This window comes from Furipterus horrens, unplaced genomic scaffold, assembly GCF_987537825.1.
Source record: "Furipterus horrens unplaced genomic scaffold, mFurHor1.1.pri manual_scaffold_2, whole genome shotgun sequence".
NCBI lineage: Eukaryota > Metazoa > Chordata > Mammalia > Chiroptera > Furipteridae > Furipterus > Furipterus horrens.
Genome location: NW_028327172.1, coordinates 169,189,796 through 169,208,216, shown reverse-complemented (window position 1 = coordinate 169,208,216; position 18,421 = coordinate 169,189,796).

The following is an 18,421-nucleotide window of genomic DNA, read 5'->3' as shown; positions in this document are numbered from 1 at the left end:
CTTATCATGATTGTAATTTTACAGACAAAACATAAGTAATTCATTGTTTAAGACCTATCTCACCTGAAAGAATGTAACATCTCAAAGGAAAGGGCCATCTCTGTATCCCTAGCTCCTGACATAGTGTCTTACATAAACTTAGTGCTCAATAAATATTTGTAGAACAAATAAATGAATGTACGGTGGACTGTGAGTTAGGAAAGCTCCAGTTCTATTCCTAGATCTTGGATAAGTCACTTTGCCTCTCTGAGCAAAAAATGTTTTTATTCATTTTAACATTGTATGACTTCTGATTTCAATGCATATCAGCCCAGCACCTTAACAACTCTTCACTCCAACAGTATGTCTGGGCTAATTAAAACTTCTGGAACTTCTTAAAGTAGCTTATTTGTAGAGAAGCTATTTTCCTTTTTGTTTTAGTAATCTATTGCTAAGTAACAAATAATTTCCACATTTATTTCAAAGTAAGCAGAAAAAAAGTACAATAAAGAGTGAAAGTCAATAAAAGAGGAAAACAGAGAGCTAAGGCAGTGGACAATGGGGATGTCTGAGGGAGGAGTATTCAAGGCAGAGGGTATTGTTGGTCCAAGGGCCCTACAGCAGGGCATGCCTGTCATGCTAGAAGATCAAGACAGGCAAGGAGGATGGTGTTGGGCAGCCACCTACTGCTGGACCCTTGGCCTGCTCAAGGAATTTGCCCTTCCCCCTCAGTGGGATGGGGAACCACAAAATGTCTTTTAGCAAAGTGTCATGAATTGAAGTCTTCAGTCTTCTCCTTTTGTGTGACTTCTACTTTGTTTTCTTGACTGTAATCATGCAGGTTTGTATTTTCCTGTATCCTGAGATAGAACAATCTACATCTGTGTGATCAGAGATAGGCTACTTCTTTGGGCAGGTTTTTATTTCATGTTTGTAGATTGAGAGTTTGTACTTTTGGTTACCAGGGAGTTTACACAGGGGTAACCACTTTGTTCTAATTTCAGTTTACCTGCTGTATATCTACCTTACTTAAGCTAGACTGAGGTTTGAATAGATGGATAGCTCAAGGAAGATGATAGATAGATGGTAGATAGATAATAGAGAAGAAGAGGATGAGGGAGAGATCTTTCTCTTTCAGGCAGTATATAAGGAGGAATGGTTTACTTTTTCTTTCTTTGTGAATTATATGGAGTCCATAAGTTGCATGGTTTAATTACTATTACCTTAATTCTACCTCTTTATTGTCAAATACATTCTAGTTTAACAAAATAGTAAGTGGGTTTCTACTTATCTCCCAAAGGCAGTGGAAACACTATGAAAATTTGATGCTGGGTTATTACCAGTGAATGAGAGGCATAGTTGCTGAATAATGAGAGTAGCAAACAAAACTGAACTTTGCCCTTTCAGTATAGGAATACTCAGTAATGCCTGGATCTTTTCTTTTGTGTTCTGGTTTTATGCAAACACAAATTACACTCTTGTTTACTTCACTGTGTAACCCATGAAACTGAAGAAGGGGAAATTTGAGTCCAATAGAAAGCAGTTTCACCAAACCTGCCTCATGCATTTGTGTGATAGAAACTGAGAACACCTGTATTTTCTAACCAATTTTATGAAGGAAGTGTCCCCAGCAGTAATTAACACAGGCACATGATATGAACAAACAAAACTACTTCTTTAAAATCATACATTTCAGAACTGGAAGCAATCTAAGAAAGCATCTGATCCTCCCTCATTGTACAAATGAAGAGAATAAGTAAAGCCCAGAAGTACCTGTTCACACCTTACATCAGTCTATACTGATTCTGGGAAGCCATTTGGCATCATAGAAATACCATAAGCTCTGTGGAGGTCTGAGTGGGAATCATAGCTCAGCCACTTAATAGCTGCAAATACATTTTTCTCTTTGAGCTTAACTTCCTTCATCTGTCCCTACCTTGTGGGCTAGTTGTGAAGTTTTCACAATGTAATGTGTAAAGCCCTGGCACAGAGTAGATGGTCCATAACTCGTCGGCAGCCGTCCGTCTCGAGAGACGATGGTGTAGCTTCTTAAAAGTCTATCTGCACCGCCGAGAATGGCTGTGCAGTCCGACTCGGGAGTGACACGGTATCTGTCTCCTCCCATGTTGAATCGACATCTTGCGATGACGCTGGAGTGTCCTCTCCAGTGAAGCTGAAGCTACAGAGCCTGGGCAGGGTAATATGGAGGGTCTGCTGTTGCCCATGCAGCAGACCCCGCCTCTCTTCGCAGCTGAAGGGTCCAAGGGAAAGACGGAGTCAATACAGCTTGGCTTCAGGTGCGCCGCAGGAGTTGCCGGTGTTGACTACAACGTCAAACCGCCTTAGGGACTCCGGCTCCGGATTTTCTGTCGGGGTTTACTCCCTTAGCCTTTCCCCTGAAGAGGTATGCCGCAAGGCAGCGGAGGTTTTTTGGAGTCAGAGTTTTCCTTCTCTGATGTGCCCTGACTGGAAGATCGAACCATAGATGGTCCATAACTAGTCATTGTAATTAGCTCCCTTTTGCTGCCAGTGATGATACAGAAAAACCATCTTAACAAATACTCAGTATAACTACAGAATTTAAAAATGTCAGCCAGTGGTGAATTTGTTTCAAGCAATAGTCAATGCACTAAAATTCCAACATAATTCAGTGTAGGTAAACAAACATTTGTATATAAAGTATAGTGTCAGGCACTATAGTTAGTTCAAAAATAAATAAGAATGAGATATGGTTCCGCTTTTAAGGAATGAGAGTAGACATCTATACACAGGGCTGTATTTTGGTGAGGACTGTAGCAGGTGCCACTAGGGATACAGGGACACACATCTTTAGATAACAAAAGAGGGGCTCAGGGAAGTCTCTGAAGAGAAAGTCATACTTGAGATGCTTCTTTGAAGGTTCTAGAAAAGAGATTAGGGAACATTCCTGTCTTAAGCATAGGCACAATACAGGATATATTTACATTTAATGAACTTCTCTGTTTAAACGAGCATAGAATATGCAAAGGAGAATGTTTAAAGTAATAATAGTACTTACCGTTTATGGAACACTTGTTACATGCTAAATACTTCTCATGTGTTTATTCTTTTGCATATTATACAGCTCTATGAGGTAGATTGTTATTATTTCCACTTTACAGATGAGGAAACGGAGGCATAGAGAGGTTAAATGTGTTACTGGTATGTGGCAGAGCCAAACGTGGAGGCAGGTCATCTGACTCCAGAGTGCATGCTTCGGCTCTGACATTAGTGTGCTTGATTTCTCCTTCTCCTGCTCCAGATCCGTGCTCTGCCCTTCCCGCTGCTCTGGGCCCCAGGAGGCTAAGCTGTATGGATTCTATAAACAGGCTCCTTTGCCATCTGTTTCCAGTGGAAGTAACAAGAAAATTGGAGAGTGGGCCTCAGGCTTGCCTGGGGCACGTTCCTTTATAGAAGGTGATAGCTCCTGTAGGCAGCCTGCAGCTACAGGTCCCACTGTGTTTCAGAACCATTCCCTCTCCAGCTAGTGCTGACTGCAAGGTGCTTTACTGTTTCTTATTGGTTCCTTTAACTCTGTCCCCATCTTTGTGAAGAGTGGAATTTGGGGGTCAAAGGATAATCACATGTTCAGCTTTAATAGATACTGCCAAATAGTTTTCCAAAGTGGTTATACTCATTTATTGTATACTGTGGCAGTGTATGAGAGTTCCAGTTGCTCTACACCCTTGTCAGCTCTTGGTATTCTCTGCCTTTTTCATTTTAGCCATTCCAGAGGGTATATAGTGGTATCTCATTGGGTTTTCTTCAATAACTGTGGAAATTGGACACCATTTCATGTTTTTATTGACCGTACGGATATGTTCTTTGGTGAAGTAGCCAAGTCTTTTGTCTATTTTAAAATTAGGTTGCCTGTCTTTTTCTTATTGATTTGTGAAAATTTTTTGTATATTATGGGTACAAGTCTTTTGTTAAAGATATGTACTGCAAATATTTCCTCTCACTATGAGGCTTGCTTTTTCATTCTCTTTATAATATCTTTTAATAATTTATAAATGTTCATTCTTTATGCTTACTACTTTTTATAGTTTTTTATAAGATATTTTTGCTACTCCAGTATCATAGGATGTTTCCCTATGCTTTTTTCTAATTGTTTTTACATTTGGATCTGCAATTTATCTGGAACTGATTTTTGTGTGTGATGTGAGATTAGAAACCTGATTTTTTTTTTTTTTTCTCATATGTCTATCCAGTGGACCCAGAACCTTTTCCCTTAGTTCACTGCAGTGTTACCCTTCTCATAAATTAAGTGACTGTATATGTGTGGTTTTATTTTTGGACTCTATTTTATTCCATTGGTCAGCTTTCTTGTGCCAATATTACACAATCTCGATTATTATAACCTTATAATGAGTCTTGACATCTGGAAGTGGAAGTTTTCCAACTTTGTTCTTCTTCAAGACTGCCTTAGTTATTCTTGGTCCTTTGCGTTTTCATATGTATTTTAGAATCACCTTGTTAATTTTCACAAAAACATATACTTAAACTTTGATTAGGATTGTGATGAGTTTGTACATTAATTCATGAAAAATTAGCACCTTAATATTATTGAGTCTTTCAATCCATGAACATGGTAGATATCTCCATTTATTTAGGTCTTCTTAAAATTTTGCCCATTAATATTTGTAGTAATCATTGTAGAGGTCTTATACATATTTTATTAGATTTATTCCTAGGTATTTAATTTGCTATAGTAAATAGTATTGTTCTTTTATTCATTTGTTACTAATATATAAACATATAACTGATTGTTATATATTGACTATCTAGTAATGTTGTAAGTTTAATAACATATATTTATAGAAGTTTTTTGTAGATATCTTTTATTAATTTAAGGAAGTACTTTTCTATTCCTAGTTTCCTAAAATTTTGTTTAAAATCAAAAAGATGCTGACTTTTATCAAATGCTTTTTCTGCATCCCTTAAATGTCCACTTCTGTTTTGACTCAGCTCTAGAACCCAGGACTACAACTCTTTCCCTGGGCTTGGCTCTACCCCACTTTCGCATGTATAGGAACTGGACACACAAGGATTTGAACCAGAAAGGTGTCAGTACACATGGAAAGAAGGGAATAAATATGAAAGATCTTAATGATATGTAATATAAAATATTTTGTACAGTCTTCAATGGGTTTAAATGAGAGAACTAGACTTCTCAATTTCTAAAATTTCTGCCTTCTTTTGATAAACATGATAAAAACTGCACACCGTTGTTTAATATTTGTATTATAGAAACAATAAAAAATTTCCAAATATAAAATTTAATAGTGGTTACATTTGTTTTTAAATATCACACCCAGTATTTCCCCATACCCAAAATCTAATATATATATATATACTCCCTAGAAGAATACTCATCCTCATCACTCCTTCCAAGTTATAAATCGGTGAACTAGGATCTATAAAACACCACTACATGAAGGAGGTGCCAACCAGCTAGTTATACAGTCTATCCTCGATATGGCCTGAGTGTCCCTGGATGGTTGGTATAGGAAGTATATGAAGACTCTACTGGCAATGGGATTTTATTATTGAAAGATAAAGAGCTAGTCAATTCTGACCTAAGTTGCCTGTGGACCCTGTAGAATACACACTGTGGGTTTCCAATTTTACTGATATTTATACAGTTTGATACTACACAATTATTTCAATCCTTGAACATTAGACTTGAATTTCAATGAGCCCTAATGCTCTCCTGTGGACATTAGAAAATGTGCAAAGAGTATAACTGAGTTTTCATTCTAAGGACTGTTTTGTGTACCTGGGTCCCTTTGACTTAAGGTGAACCTGGTAGTAGAAAGACCTCAAGTCATGGAGCCAGGCAGAGCATTGCCAAGTACTAGCCCTGTGAACTTAATATTCCTTATCTGATAAATGGCAATAATAATAGTACTCACCATAATAAGGTTGTTGAGAATATTAAAAGAGCTTTAAAGAAGTTCCCTTCCATTTCTAGTTTTCTAAAATTTTGTTTAAAAGTATACATGGATGTTGAATTTTATCAAATGCTTTATTTGGATCTTTTAAGATGTCCACTTTTATTTTGATTCTAGGACCTAATACTATAGCCCTTTCCCATGTCTTGGCTTTATCCCCACTTTAGATACATATAATATTTAGCCCTGCACTTAGTAGGTTCTTAATAAATGGCATCTGTAAATATTATCAATAATCTTAACAGTTAATCCAGAGGGCAGGAAAGGTCAGAAGAATATAGTATCTTAAAACAATTTGGCTACAGATATGGTACCTTCTCCTTCCGGATTCCCTGAAGCAACCACTCAGATTTAACTATTAAAAAAAATTTTGCAACCATATTTTTAGTACCATGTCTATATGGCTTTTTCTTGATTTTTTTCAGGTGTAAGTACTGTCTATTGACTTTCTATTATGGAAAATGAATATTTAGCTCTATCATAATATTCCTTCGATGATACAATCCCTCCTCTCATAACTTTTTTCCATTTATGATCCTATTTATGTAAAAATAATCTAATTACATGTTTGTATATTTTTCCTTCTCCACAATAACTAAAAGGATGGACAAAAGCATAAAAAGGTGAATGCTAACAAAAAAAACCTAGATTCACATTATTAATGTTGGACAAGACTGAACTTAAATCTTAACTAGCCAAAGAGATAAATTTATAATGAAAAGGATTACAATTTACAATGACAATAGTTTTCATATAACTTTGTGTAACAGTGGTCAGAAAGAATAAAAGGAGATTTTAGTTTCCTGTGTTAGTTTATCTTTGATCCAAACGGGAAACTAAGAAGGATGTGAAAGAGCTGAGTAATGTCATGAAGAAAATCCAAATGTGCCTCCAGATAGACTCATGTGACCAAGTATGAGTAACACACACAAACATTGACCTTATATTAGTTTACTGAGACTTTTCTAAGGCCATTGCACCATTTCACATTTCCACCAGCAGGGTATGAGGGCTCCAATTTCTCCACATTCTCACCAACACTTGTCTTTTGATTATAACAGTCCTAGTGGATATGAAATGATATGTCACTGTGGTTTTCACTTGCATTTCCCTGATTGTTAATCATGTCATGCATCTTTTTATGTGCTTACTGACCATTTTTATAACTTCTTCAGAGAAATGTTTATATGAAGTCTTTGCTTATTTAAAAAATAGGTTTTTTTTATTGTTAAGTTCTAAGAGTTCTTATATGCAGGATGGGGCAAAAGTTTGCAGTTGTGAGTATACAAAACACAAAGTTTATTCTTGTATTGTTATTTATTAATTATTGTATTATTTTCCATATGAACAACTGTCAACATTTTTTTTCCCACCCTTTATTCTAGATACAAGCCCCTTATCAGAAAAATTACTTACAAAAATGTTCTCTTATTATTAGGGTTGTCTTTGCACTTTCTTGATTGTATCACTTTTGAAATGCAAAATTTTAAATTTTGACAATATCCAATTTATTTATTTTTTCTTTTGTTCGTTTAACTCAGGGTCATGAGTTATGTCTGTTTCTTCTAAAAACCTTTATAGTTTTAGCTCTTGCATTTGTGTCCTTGATCTTTTGGATCCTTTGAATTTTCAGATATGGCATGAGGTAAGTGTCCAACTTTTTTTGCCTGTGTACATCTAGCTGTCCCATCACTATTTTTTGAAATGATTATTCTTTTTTCCTCGTTTAGTTTTCTTGATGCCCTTGTCAAAAACCAATTGACCATAAATGTGAGGGTTTATTTCTGGTCTCTCAATTCTATTTCATTCTCTTTATGTATATTCTTCTATCACCATCATCATGTCTTGATGATTTTATGGTAAATTTTGCATTAGGAAGTACTAATCCTCCAACTATGACATTTTAAAGATTATTTTGGATATTCTAGGTTCCTTAAATTTACATATGAATTTTAGAATTAGTTTGTCAGTTTCTACAAAATCCCAGATGGGATTTTGATAAGGATTGCATTGAGCCTTTAAATCAATTTACTGGATTTTGCCATCTTAACAATATTAAGTTCCAATCTATAAACATGGCCTGGAATAGGAGAATGGGTGATTTTAACTTTCTTTATGGTTTTCATATTTTTCTAAACCTTTAGAATTATTAACATAGATTACTTTTATCACCAGAAAAATATGTGTTATTAAAAAGTGGTTTGAGAATTTTAGAATGCTGTCTGAAAGGCCTGGGAGCTTTACTGATAGAGCAGCTAGCCAGTGTTCCTCCCCCAGGTAAGAGCATTAGGATGGTGGCCCTGAATGTCATCCTGGGGGTGGGGGGTTGGCTCCTCTTGGATTGGTTCCATTCTTTGCCCAGAGGGAACACTTCCTTTTTTGTTCATCTTGAGGGTGACTGACTTTTTTCTCTCAAGGCCAAAAGGTATGCAGTCAGAGGGAATTTGGAAGAAATTGCAAAAATTCCAGGAGCCTTTTTCCACTAGCTAAGTGAGAGTGGAATTTGACCTCCCCTAAATTGAGTATGTTCTCCCTGTTTTCTGTTTTTAGACAGATACCTAAAGTACTGTATCTATTCTTTCTTTAACTCCAAATCATTGTTGAAATATTCTGATTTCTATAGCAGAGGATCAAAAACTGGAGTGTTGTCAAAATACCCTGAGGGCTTGTTAAAGCTCCATCAGGCTTTAACCCTAGAGCTTCTGATTCGGTCCACCTAGGACACCAATGAGAATTTGCATTTCTAACATATTTGTGGATGATGGTCAAGCTTCTGGTCTTAGGAGTACAGTCCAGGATGGCAAAAGGCATCAAGAAATTACAGGATGTAGACAAAGAAAGTAAGTGAACAGACCCTTAAGCAATCTCTCCTAGTTGGAATGTGACATGAAGTTAGATGGGATAAAGTCAATGTGATAAGTAATGACAGAGTTAGGAGCACAGAGTTTTCTCTCTGCCAGATGTGACTGTGTGACTTTGGGCAGGTTACTTAACCAGTGGTAAGCCTCAGTTTCCATCAGTGTAAGATGAGGATAATAATAGTTGTTGTTTCATAGGGTGACTGGAAGAATTAATTAAGATAGTAGGCGCAATGCTTAACACAGAACCTGCTCCCTAGTGAGTGCTCTGTAAGTGTTAGCGCTTATTATTGCTTATTTGGCCTTGTCACACATGACTCCTTTGGAAATGTTTGCACAGGAGGAGACATGCATGGGTTTGGACTGGCGATTGCTGCCATGGACATCATGGCCTGAGTGTGAAGGACTCAGCCCAAGTGCACACTCTGTGAGTGCAATTTTCCAAGGAACTAGTGTGGCACAGGAGAGGGAGTAAGGCTCTTGGTTCCAGTCTGGGTTTTGGTTTCCTTATCTTCAAATTGAAGGGTGTCGAATTAGAGAATTTCTAAGATCTCTTCCAGTTCTAAAATGCTGGTTTCTCATTGCCAGAGCAACTCTATGAATTTGACTTTCTTCTCTTAAACACACGGTGGCAGCAGAAGACAAGGTTCTCGGTGTCATTTGCTATAACCAGTAGGAAACACTGATATTCCCCAATTTACAGCATGTTATATAACAAGAAAGAAGCAGATAGCTTAAGATGACGGGCTGCTCTTAGTCATTTCTATGAAGTCATGGTTTAATGTCCTAGAGTGATGCTTATATCACTATAATCAGGATTTTCCATCTCCTCTGATATTCCCACAGAAGGTATGGAGCCGCCACTCAGCACCCACCACCCACCCACACACGCACACCCCACCCTTCCTCAAGGCCTTTTCCATCCCAGCTACTGCTTCTCAGAGAAATACCTGCCAAGTTCTCATCTGTGATAAGTTGGGAGCTGCAGAGTAGGTGTCAGCTGTGTGCTTTACCTAGTGACAACAACTTCTTTATTCCAGGATCTGGGAAGATCTGAGGTGTGGCTGATAGCTGTTGTCCAGGGAAATAGGTTTCAAATAAAACACCCTTGTGTTGTTGTGCTATTCAAATGTCTCCTGCTTACAGGCAGTGGTTGGAGAGGCAGAGCTGTGGGCTGGGACATTGTGATCCTTGGTTAGATGATGGCCCGTGGCCAGGAGGGCTGGGAGTGGCTGAGGAGAAGGCAGGAGGCAGACCAGGAAGTGAGATGGGCAACCCTGTTGCAGAAACAGGGTAAGAGTCCTATTTTCAGAATCTAAAGAAGGTTTTTCTGAGGATTCCTAGGAGGAGAGACCAGGGTCCTGAGGCCACAAGGAGTGGGTGTGAGGCCAAAATAGAAAGATCACCTTGCTCCAGGGACTTTGAGGACTTCAAGTCCTCATGCATGCAGGTGGAAGTAGAAGGCAAGAGCTGAAAAGATAGGTCAAGGGTCTAGTTAAAGTGTTCACGTAAACTACAAGGAACTTGACACGTAAATACCAGGAAGAAGTTGTTTAATGATTTAAATATATGTGATAGGACTTGAGCAACGTGAGACCATGCTTATAATCCCCTGCAGTGGCATTCAGCTCATTTCCTGAAGTTTGCTCCCCTGGTGGTAAAGAATAGTTGTCTGTGAACTTACACAGATTTTTGGGTTGCTCCGGACCTGACTAAGGAAGACATCTCCAGAGAGGAAGGAAAGCAGGCCATAAACTGAATCTTGGCTTTCAGAGAAAATCCTCTTTCATCTTTCCTTTTCTTCCTGCTGAGTGGTCAAGCAGGATAATCAAGGAAAACAGCAGTAGGAAACTGGTACATTTGGAATGTGGGTCATTTTCTCAAAATGCCCTTTCTTTCCTCTCTCATGTGCCTGATTCAGAGGTCATACCTTTTGCAGGGTGCTTAGAGATTGAAGGACAAAGAGGTAAAATGCTTAATCTTTGAGTTTGGTGGCCTCTTTGGAAGCCACTACTGAAAGTGCCTCCAAAATAAGTGGGGGAGGGGAGAGGGGAGCAAACCTAACATGGCCCTATGGAGCTTGGGGTGGGAGGAGTGCCACAGGGAACACCGAATCACACATCACTCCCACAGCTTGGTAAGGTGTGCCCAGGGGATAGCAGAGAATTTCATAAGGGCCTTGTCAAGACCTGAATTATGAGTAACTGGGGATGACTTTATGGAAGTGCTAAGGTGGAAAATGGTTAACATTTTGCTAAAATTCAGAAGAAGGTGGATTGGATCATAATTGGCTTCCTTGGCAATTTCATAAAATTATCCCAAACTGCTGATCATGCCCACATCTCTGTGAACGAGTCCTGTGAAATGCTTGGGTGCCTGACAGCATGGCACCCCCTCAGGCCGGCCTGGTGCTGAGGTGCCGTAGCCCATGCTGGTCTCCCAGCTCCCATGTGGGGGGCTGAAGCAGGCTGACTGTGTCAAAGACTCATCCTGGATTTCCCTTGACTTCAAAGGACCTTCCTTAGAGGTGTTGTACTGTTGGGCTTTCCATGATTTTCTAGTAGCCATTTGCATGTATGTGTTAACCTCTGAAAGAGAGAGAACCCCTGGTAAACAAAAGAAAAAGCTGTTTAAGCTTCCATGTTGGAAAAGCAATGCTTGTATCTCATTGATCACATTTACAGGTAGTTGCTTTAAGTGGGGGAAGGAGAGCTAGGTAATTGCTGTTATAAAGCCTTTAAAAGAAAATGACTTCATTGTCATTAGGACACACCCACAGAGACAAATCTTTGTCCTTACCTGGTAGGCACAAGAAAATGCTGAGAATAAGGGGAAAATTTGAAGGACTTGGGACTTTGCTTTTTCTTACCTGGGTCAGACATTGATTAAAAAAAAAAAAAAAAAAAAGGCCACACTACTGTATATTCAGACATTAACTATTTAAAATGTTCTACTGCTACAGTTCCTGGAGTAGGGGCAGAACCCATGAGTTTACTGAGAACCAATGACCAGTTGTGGTTCTAAGATTCTGGTCCTGAGCTCCCAGTCCCAAGAACCCAGGGTAAATCTGTGACAACGTTTTATAGGAGACTTAGGAACCTCTTCTGAGCTAGCCAACGCAGAGAGTTTTGTTTCGAGCCAAACTTCCGTCATATTCAGAATTCAATGATGAGATTTTATGTCCTTACTCAAGGAAATCCTTTTCTACCCTGAGAAATGTCTGTTCATTTCATTATCATTAAAACTTTCGATAGGTTCACTTGTGCTACACAACAGGCTTGGGGACTTCCTCACCCCCAATCTTACAAAGGGATTAGATACTTAGTGCCCAAAGGTCCATTCCAAGGGTAGCAGTAAGGTTTCTTCTACATGACAACTGCCTGGTCTCTCGTCGGCAGCCGTCTGTCTCGAGAGACGATGGTGTAGCTTCTTAAGAGTCTATCTGCACTGCCGAGAATGGCTGTGCAGTCCAACTCGGGAGTGACACGGTATCTGTCTCCTCCCGTGTTGAATCGACATCTTGTGATGACGCTGGAGTGTCCTCTCCAGTGAAGCTGAAGCTACAGAGCCTGGGCAGGGTGATATGGAGGGTCTGCTGTTGCCCATGCAGTAGACCCCGCCTCTCTTCGCAGCTGAAGGGTCCAAGGGAAAGACGGAGTCAATACAGCTTGGCTTCAGGTGCGCCGCAGGAGTTGCCGGTGTTGACTACAACGTCAAACCGCCTTAGGGACTCCGGCTCCGGATTTTCTGTCGGGGTTTACTCCCTTAGCCTTTCCCCTAAAGAGGTATGCCGCAAGGCAGCGGAGGTTTTTTGGAGTCAGAGTTTTCCTTCTTTGATGTGCCCCGACTGGAAGATCGAACCAGCGACACTTAGCTCGCAGGCTGACGCTCAATCCACTGAGCCAAACCAGCCATGACAACTGCCTGGTCTGCTCTGTTATAAAAGGAGTCTGAGTTTTGATAAGTGGAAAATGCCTGCTCTGGGCACTGGTGGGGAAGAGTCTGTGTATTTGCCCATCCTGGGTCACACCCTCTGTTATCCGGGAACTAACAAGTCACCCCAGTTTACTCAAAGTGGGCACTGAATGGGTGTAGACAACTTACCTGCACTATTAAAGACAGAATGTCCAGGGAGGCCATTGACTACTCCCTTCCCTCCCATTCCCAGCAGTACATCTGTGTCCCAAACACAGAACATTCCTAACCCTGCAGGCTGGTGGATTGTTCTCAGCTCTGCTAGTCTAAGCTCTGCTTGGGTCACTTCTTAGAATTCCCATCTAGCTGACTTGTCACTTTTTCAGATAATGTGCTAGGTAGAGAGATAAGATTTAGGATTCTTGTTCATACAAATGAAATTCAAAGCATTTCTCATGGTCGAGTTTCTGATTTACTAAATAATTCTTAGGAGTTTTCTTTTGGAGGGGAGTGTTAAGGTTTCAGTCAGTGGCTGAGGTTATCTTGGAAATTCTTAAAAACTATAGGATCTGTTCTGCTAATTCCCAGATCAATGAGAGCCTATGTATGCTAGCAGAGAGAGGAAAAGACAGGTGTCTGCTGAGCAGGTCCTGGGCCAGAGCTTGTCACCATGTGACCTTGGACTACTCATTGAACCAGAGTCTCCTAGCCTCACCAGCTGTAAAAGGATGTGGGTTGAATGATCTACTAGCTGTCTCACTGGGACATTGTGGCTACAAGAGATCAACGGTGTGTAGAAGGGACATGAAGACTTTTTCCTTCAAGATAAATGCTATAAATTGTTTATGACAAATTTCCTTAATTTAGTTAATTTTTTAAACCCACAAGGACAGCTTTTAAAATAAGAGATGTATTTGTTACAATAAAATGTGTACTTGAATAATTGTCATAAATTACAAGATGATTATTTTGATTGTGTGTTTGTGTGTGTTCCTAGTGAAGAGTAAGAGCTAGACTCTTAAGAATAATATCAAATATCAAATTGTCTCCATTTCTGATATATAGGTTAAAAAAAATCAAAAAATCTATTAGAGGTATTTTGAAGAGGCTCAAACCTCAAGACAGGGACTACTTGTATTCATTTGTAAAGTCCCCTCCATCCCACATCAGCATCTGGCACATGACAGGCACTCAATAAGTGTTTGTTATGTTTAAGTGAGAGTCTTTTCTGATGGCTTTGAAAGACAGAGACAAAGGCAGAGTGAGTTCTCATTAAAACACCGGGTTTTATTTCTCTGTCCCTCTTCCTTTCTCCCTCCCTCCTTTTTTCCCTTCCTTCCTTCCTTCCTTCCTTCCTTCCTTCCTTCCTTCCTTCCTTCCTTCCTACCTACCTTTCCCCTGCCCCCATCTCTTTCTTGTTACATAATCTGAATGATTTCAAAGGATTTACTTTTCATAGTTGGTAAGGCTTTATGGAGCCTGCCTGAAAATGAATATATTTCCAGACTTGTGCTGTAACAAGTGTGGGTCCAGGCATCCAGGCTTCTTTCTGTGTATTCTTTCATTTGCTTAGAGACTACTAAGGTTGGTATAGGTCAGAGAACAAACTCTTGAGGACTGTGTTAAAAGTCCTTTCATTTGAAGTGACAAAAACCCTATTAAGCAAAAAGAAGATACTTACTGAATCACCACAGGAAAGGCAGAGGCACGCTGGGCCCTAGAGATTATTAGAACTGGGATGAGAATGGAGCCAGGAACCCTGTCTCCCTCTCTCAACCCTGCTTTTCTCCATCGTTGTCTTTCTTCAACCCACAGGCTGAGGACTACTCTCTGGCTGCAAGTGCAGAGGTCCCAGGGGAGGCTTCTGACTGGCCCTACTTAGGTCACATGCCTACCCATGTGGCCAGGGAGGCACTATGGTTGGTGACATCTTGGAATCACTGACTGCAGCGGGGAAGGGGCAGTTACCCCAAAGAAGGGGTGCTGTTCCCAGAAGAAAGGAGGGTTTTGGGAAAGCAATCCAGCGTTCTTCCAGGGACAAGGGAGTAGTCACGGAAACTGTGGGCTGTAAGGGAGTGACTGCTGACCCAGAAGGCCTGGTTTGCTCCTAAATGTTCAGTGGAGTGCATTTAACGTCAGTGATTTCAACTCTGTGCACCTGCATAAAGAGAAAATAAAATAAAATAAACAGAAAAAATAGAGGGAATAAAAAGCAAATTAAATGGTACAGTCTACTCAGCTTGATGTTGCACTCACTGAGTGTACGTCCTAAACTGAGAATGAGCAGGTGACATAAATCTCATGGTCCCATTTAGTCTCCTCTCCCCACAGAACAACTCTCTTCCTGTGACTGAGTGCGCTGCTCAAATATATGTACGTTACATAGAACTTGTCATCTAAAATCAAGCCAAATCCTTTATTTAGTGCTGGACCAGAAAAAGCAGAAATCTGTTCCAACGCCAGAGGGAAACTGACTGTGCTGGGCTTGCAAAGAGGCAGTTGCCAAGTTGGTGCCTTCCTAGACGTCTCAGGGCAACTTCCCCTTGATAACGATGTTTACCACATATACTGATCAGTTTTAGAAATTAAACTCCTGGGATAAGGTGCTTCTTGTGTTTTCAAATGTGCATCTAAGTGTATTATTCAGATGTCATCTCCTTCCTCTGCCTCCTTCCTGTTTGTGTGGGTATCAGGTGGAAATGGATGGCGAGTGAATCAATTTCCGAGGTGGGAGGTGTGAGAGCATTGCAACAAAGGTGTTTGTATTTGTGCAGAGCTGCTCACGTTTTACTCGTTCTTTTAAGTTCTGCTTCATGCTTTAACGGGCACAATTGATTATAGACTCACAAAGCTAGGTTCTTTTGGATCATTTAATTCAGTCTTCCATTTAATTCGTAAATCCCAAAGGCTCGTCCGGGGTGTGACTGAGTACTCCAGTCACCTAGGACACCTCTTACTAAGAGCAAGCCTTTGATCTTCATTTACCTCTGATCATTGAAACAATGGGCCCTATCTAGTGAGTCCAATTCTGAATTCCTGTAATTTATACACTTTGATACCCATATGGTCCCAGGGTTACATGGAAATCATCTAATCTCTCTTCCCCTTGGCAGCATTTCAAGCCTTTGAAGAGACCACATAAGTCCCTACAAGTCTTTTTCTTAACTTCCCCTGCTTTATTTTCATCCGTCGTTCCTGATAATGATGGTGATGGTGACACTAGTAAGGATAACAATATTTGTCGGTTACATATTATGTGTTTTTTAAGCAATCTATATATATATATATTAATTCGGATAAATATCATAATAAGCCCACGTTATAGATGAGGAAACTGAGGCACGGAGGTTAAGTAATGTGCCCAAAGTTATACAGCCAGTATGTAACAAAACCTGACTCTGAGTCCATGTGGTTTGGCTCCTAAGACACCATTCCTAGGTGACAGTCCTCTGATGTGATCCAGGTTGTCGCCACCTCTGTTAGAATGGCATCCAGAAGTGGATACAATGCTGTAGGTGCTGTCATGAACTGCGTTTTCCTACTTAGTAAGTTTCTGTTACCACCACCCAAGTTTCCATTAGCTGCACGCTGTACCCCATAAACACGGAGGCCAGGGAGCTCATCACTTTCTTTAGCAGCATTATTACAACTTTGCTTCATTCAATGTGTGATGTTAACTTTGACCAGCCCAATTTTCAGATTACCACAGCTTTTTCCCAAGATTTGGGCAGCTAGACCTAGGGATCACATATCATAGAAGAGAATTCTCACTGTGTATGACAGTCAACAACTTCCGATACAGCGATCAGGGCCATTATATTCATCTTTGCATCTCAGGTAGCTTTCTGTAGCTTCTGTTCTACTTTGGAGAGCTGGCTAAGTCATATGGCTTCATTAGTATTTGATTCAATAACAAAAGCCTTTTATGTTTTTATATAATTTATGATCTAATATCTAACATTCCCTTTAAGGATTTGATTAAAGTTGAGTATCTTTGTAAAAATACTGACTGATGATGATTAAATATGGTGGATAGAAACTGATTTACAGACAATAAGCCCTGGGGTTTTAGTTGATTTGAAGGCTGTGTATGTTGAAAGATAGGTAAACAGACAATCTTTGTTATGCACATTTTATACTGAAACTATTACAAACGTATTACTTAACTCTGAAAAATGGCCTAAATTGTTGGTACCTAAATTCAATATTTTGGAAGAAAATAATGCCATTTTTGTCAGTAAGACATAATTGCTTTGTTTCTGAGTCTTACATACAGCCATCCTGATAGTTATATTCCAAAGCTTCTAAGCTCTCAGTTGAACTCTATGTAAGACAGTAGCACTCTGTTTGCACAATAGATTTCACATTTTAGTGCAGAACATTAACATGTGGAAGTGTGGATGGCACAGCCAATGTACCCAGTGATGTCCTTGATTAATAAGAAGTTGCACATACTGGCAAATTTTCAATTTTTTTAGTTTCAGTACAGACCATTGTACTTTATAATTTCTCATTCAGTGAAAGCTTTTATATATGTCGGCAGCCGTCCGTCTCGAGAGACGATGGTGTAGCTTCTTAAGAGTCTATCTGCACCGCCGAGAATGGCTGTGCAGTCCGACTCGGGAGTGACGCGGTATCTGTCTCCTCCCGTGTTGAATCGACATCTTGCGATGAAGCTACAGAGCCTGGGCAGGGTGATATGGAGGGTCTGCTGTTGCCCATGCAGCAGACCCCCCCTCTCTTCGCAGCTGAAGGGTCCAAGGGAAAGACGGAGTCAATACAGCTTGGCTTCAGGTGCGCCGCAGGAGTTGCCGGTGTTGACTACAACGTCAAACCGCCTTAGGGACTCCAGCTCTGGATTTTCTGTCGGGGTTTACTCCCTTAGCCTTTCCCCTGAAGAGGTATGCCACAAGGCAGCGGAGGTTTTTTGGAATCAGAGTTTTCCAAACACTTTGAATAAACTTAAACAAAAAAGGTGCTAGGTCTCTACAATGAAAGCTACAAGACACTGTGGATAAGAAAATCTAAATATATGGGGAGAGCACATTCATAGATTGAAAAATTCTCCCCCAAACTGACATACAGATTTTCTTATTAAATTTATCATGGTGACAGTGGTTAATAAGATCACAAAGGTTTCAAGTGTACACTTCTATGATACATGATCTGTATATTGCATTGTATGCCCACCATACAAAGTCAAATCTTCCATCACCATGTATTTGGCTACCTTTACTACCCACCCTGATCTACAGATTTAGTTCAATCTCAATCAAAATCCCAGCAAGCAAGTTTTTCTAGAAACCGACCTGTTCTAAAATGTATGTAGAAATGCAAAGGACCTCAAATAGCCAAAACAATTTGGGAAAAGAACGAAGTTGAGGACTTGCACCACCTGACTTACAAAAAATTATAACCCTACTTCACCCCAAACACCAGTATTATTTCAAGATGAATCACAGATTTAAACACAAAGCTTAAACTACAAAAGTTTCTAGAAAAAGACACTAAGGAGCATCTGTGCTCCTAAGGTAGGCAAAGCTTTCTCAAACGGGACTCCAAAAGCACTAAACATACAAAAAAAATATATTATAAAAATTTAAAACTTCTGCCACAGACTGGGAGAAAACATGTATAATGTATATATCTGACAAAAGACTTGCTGCTAGGACACATCAAGATCTCCTACATATCACA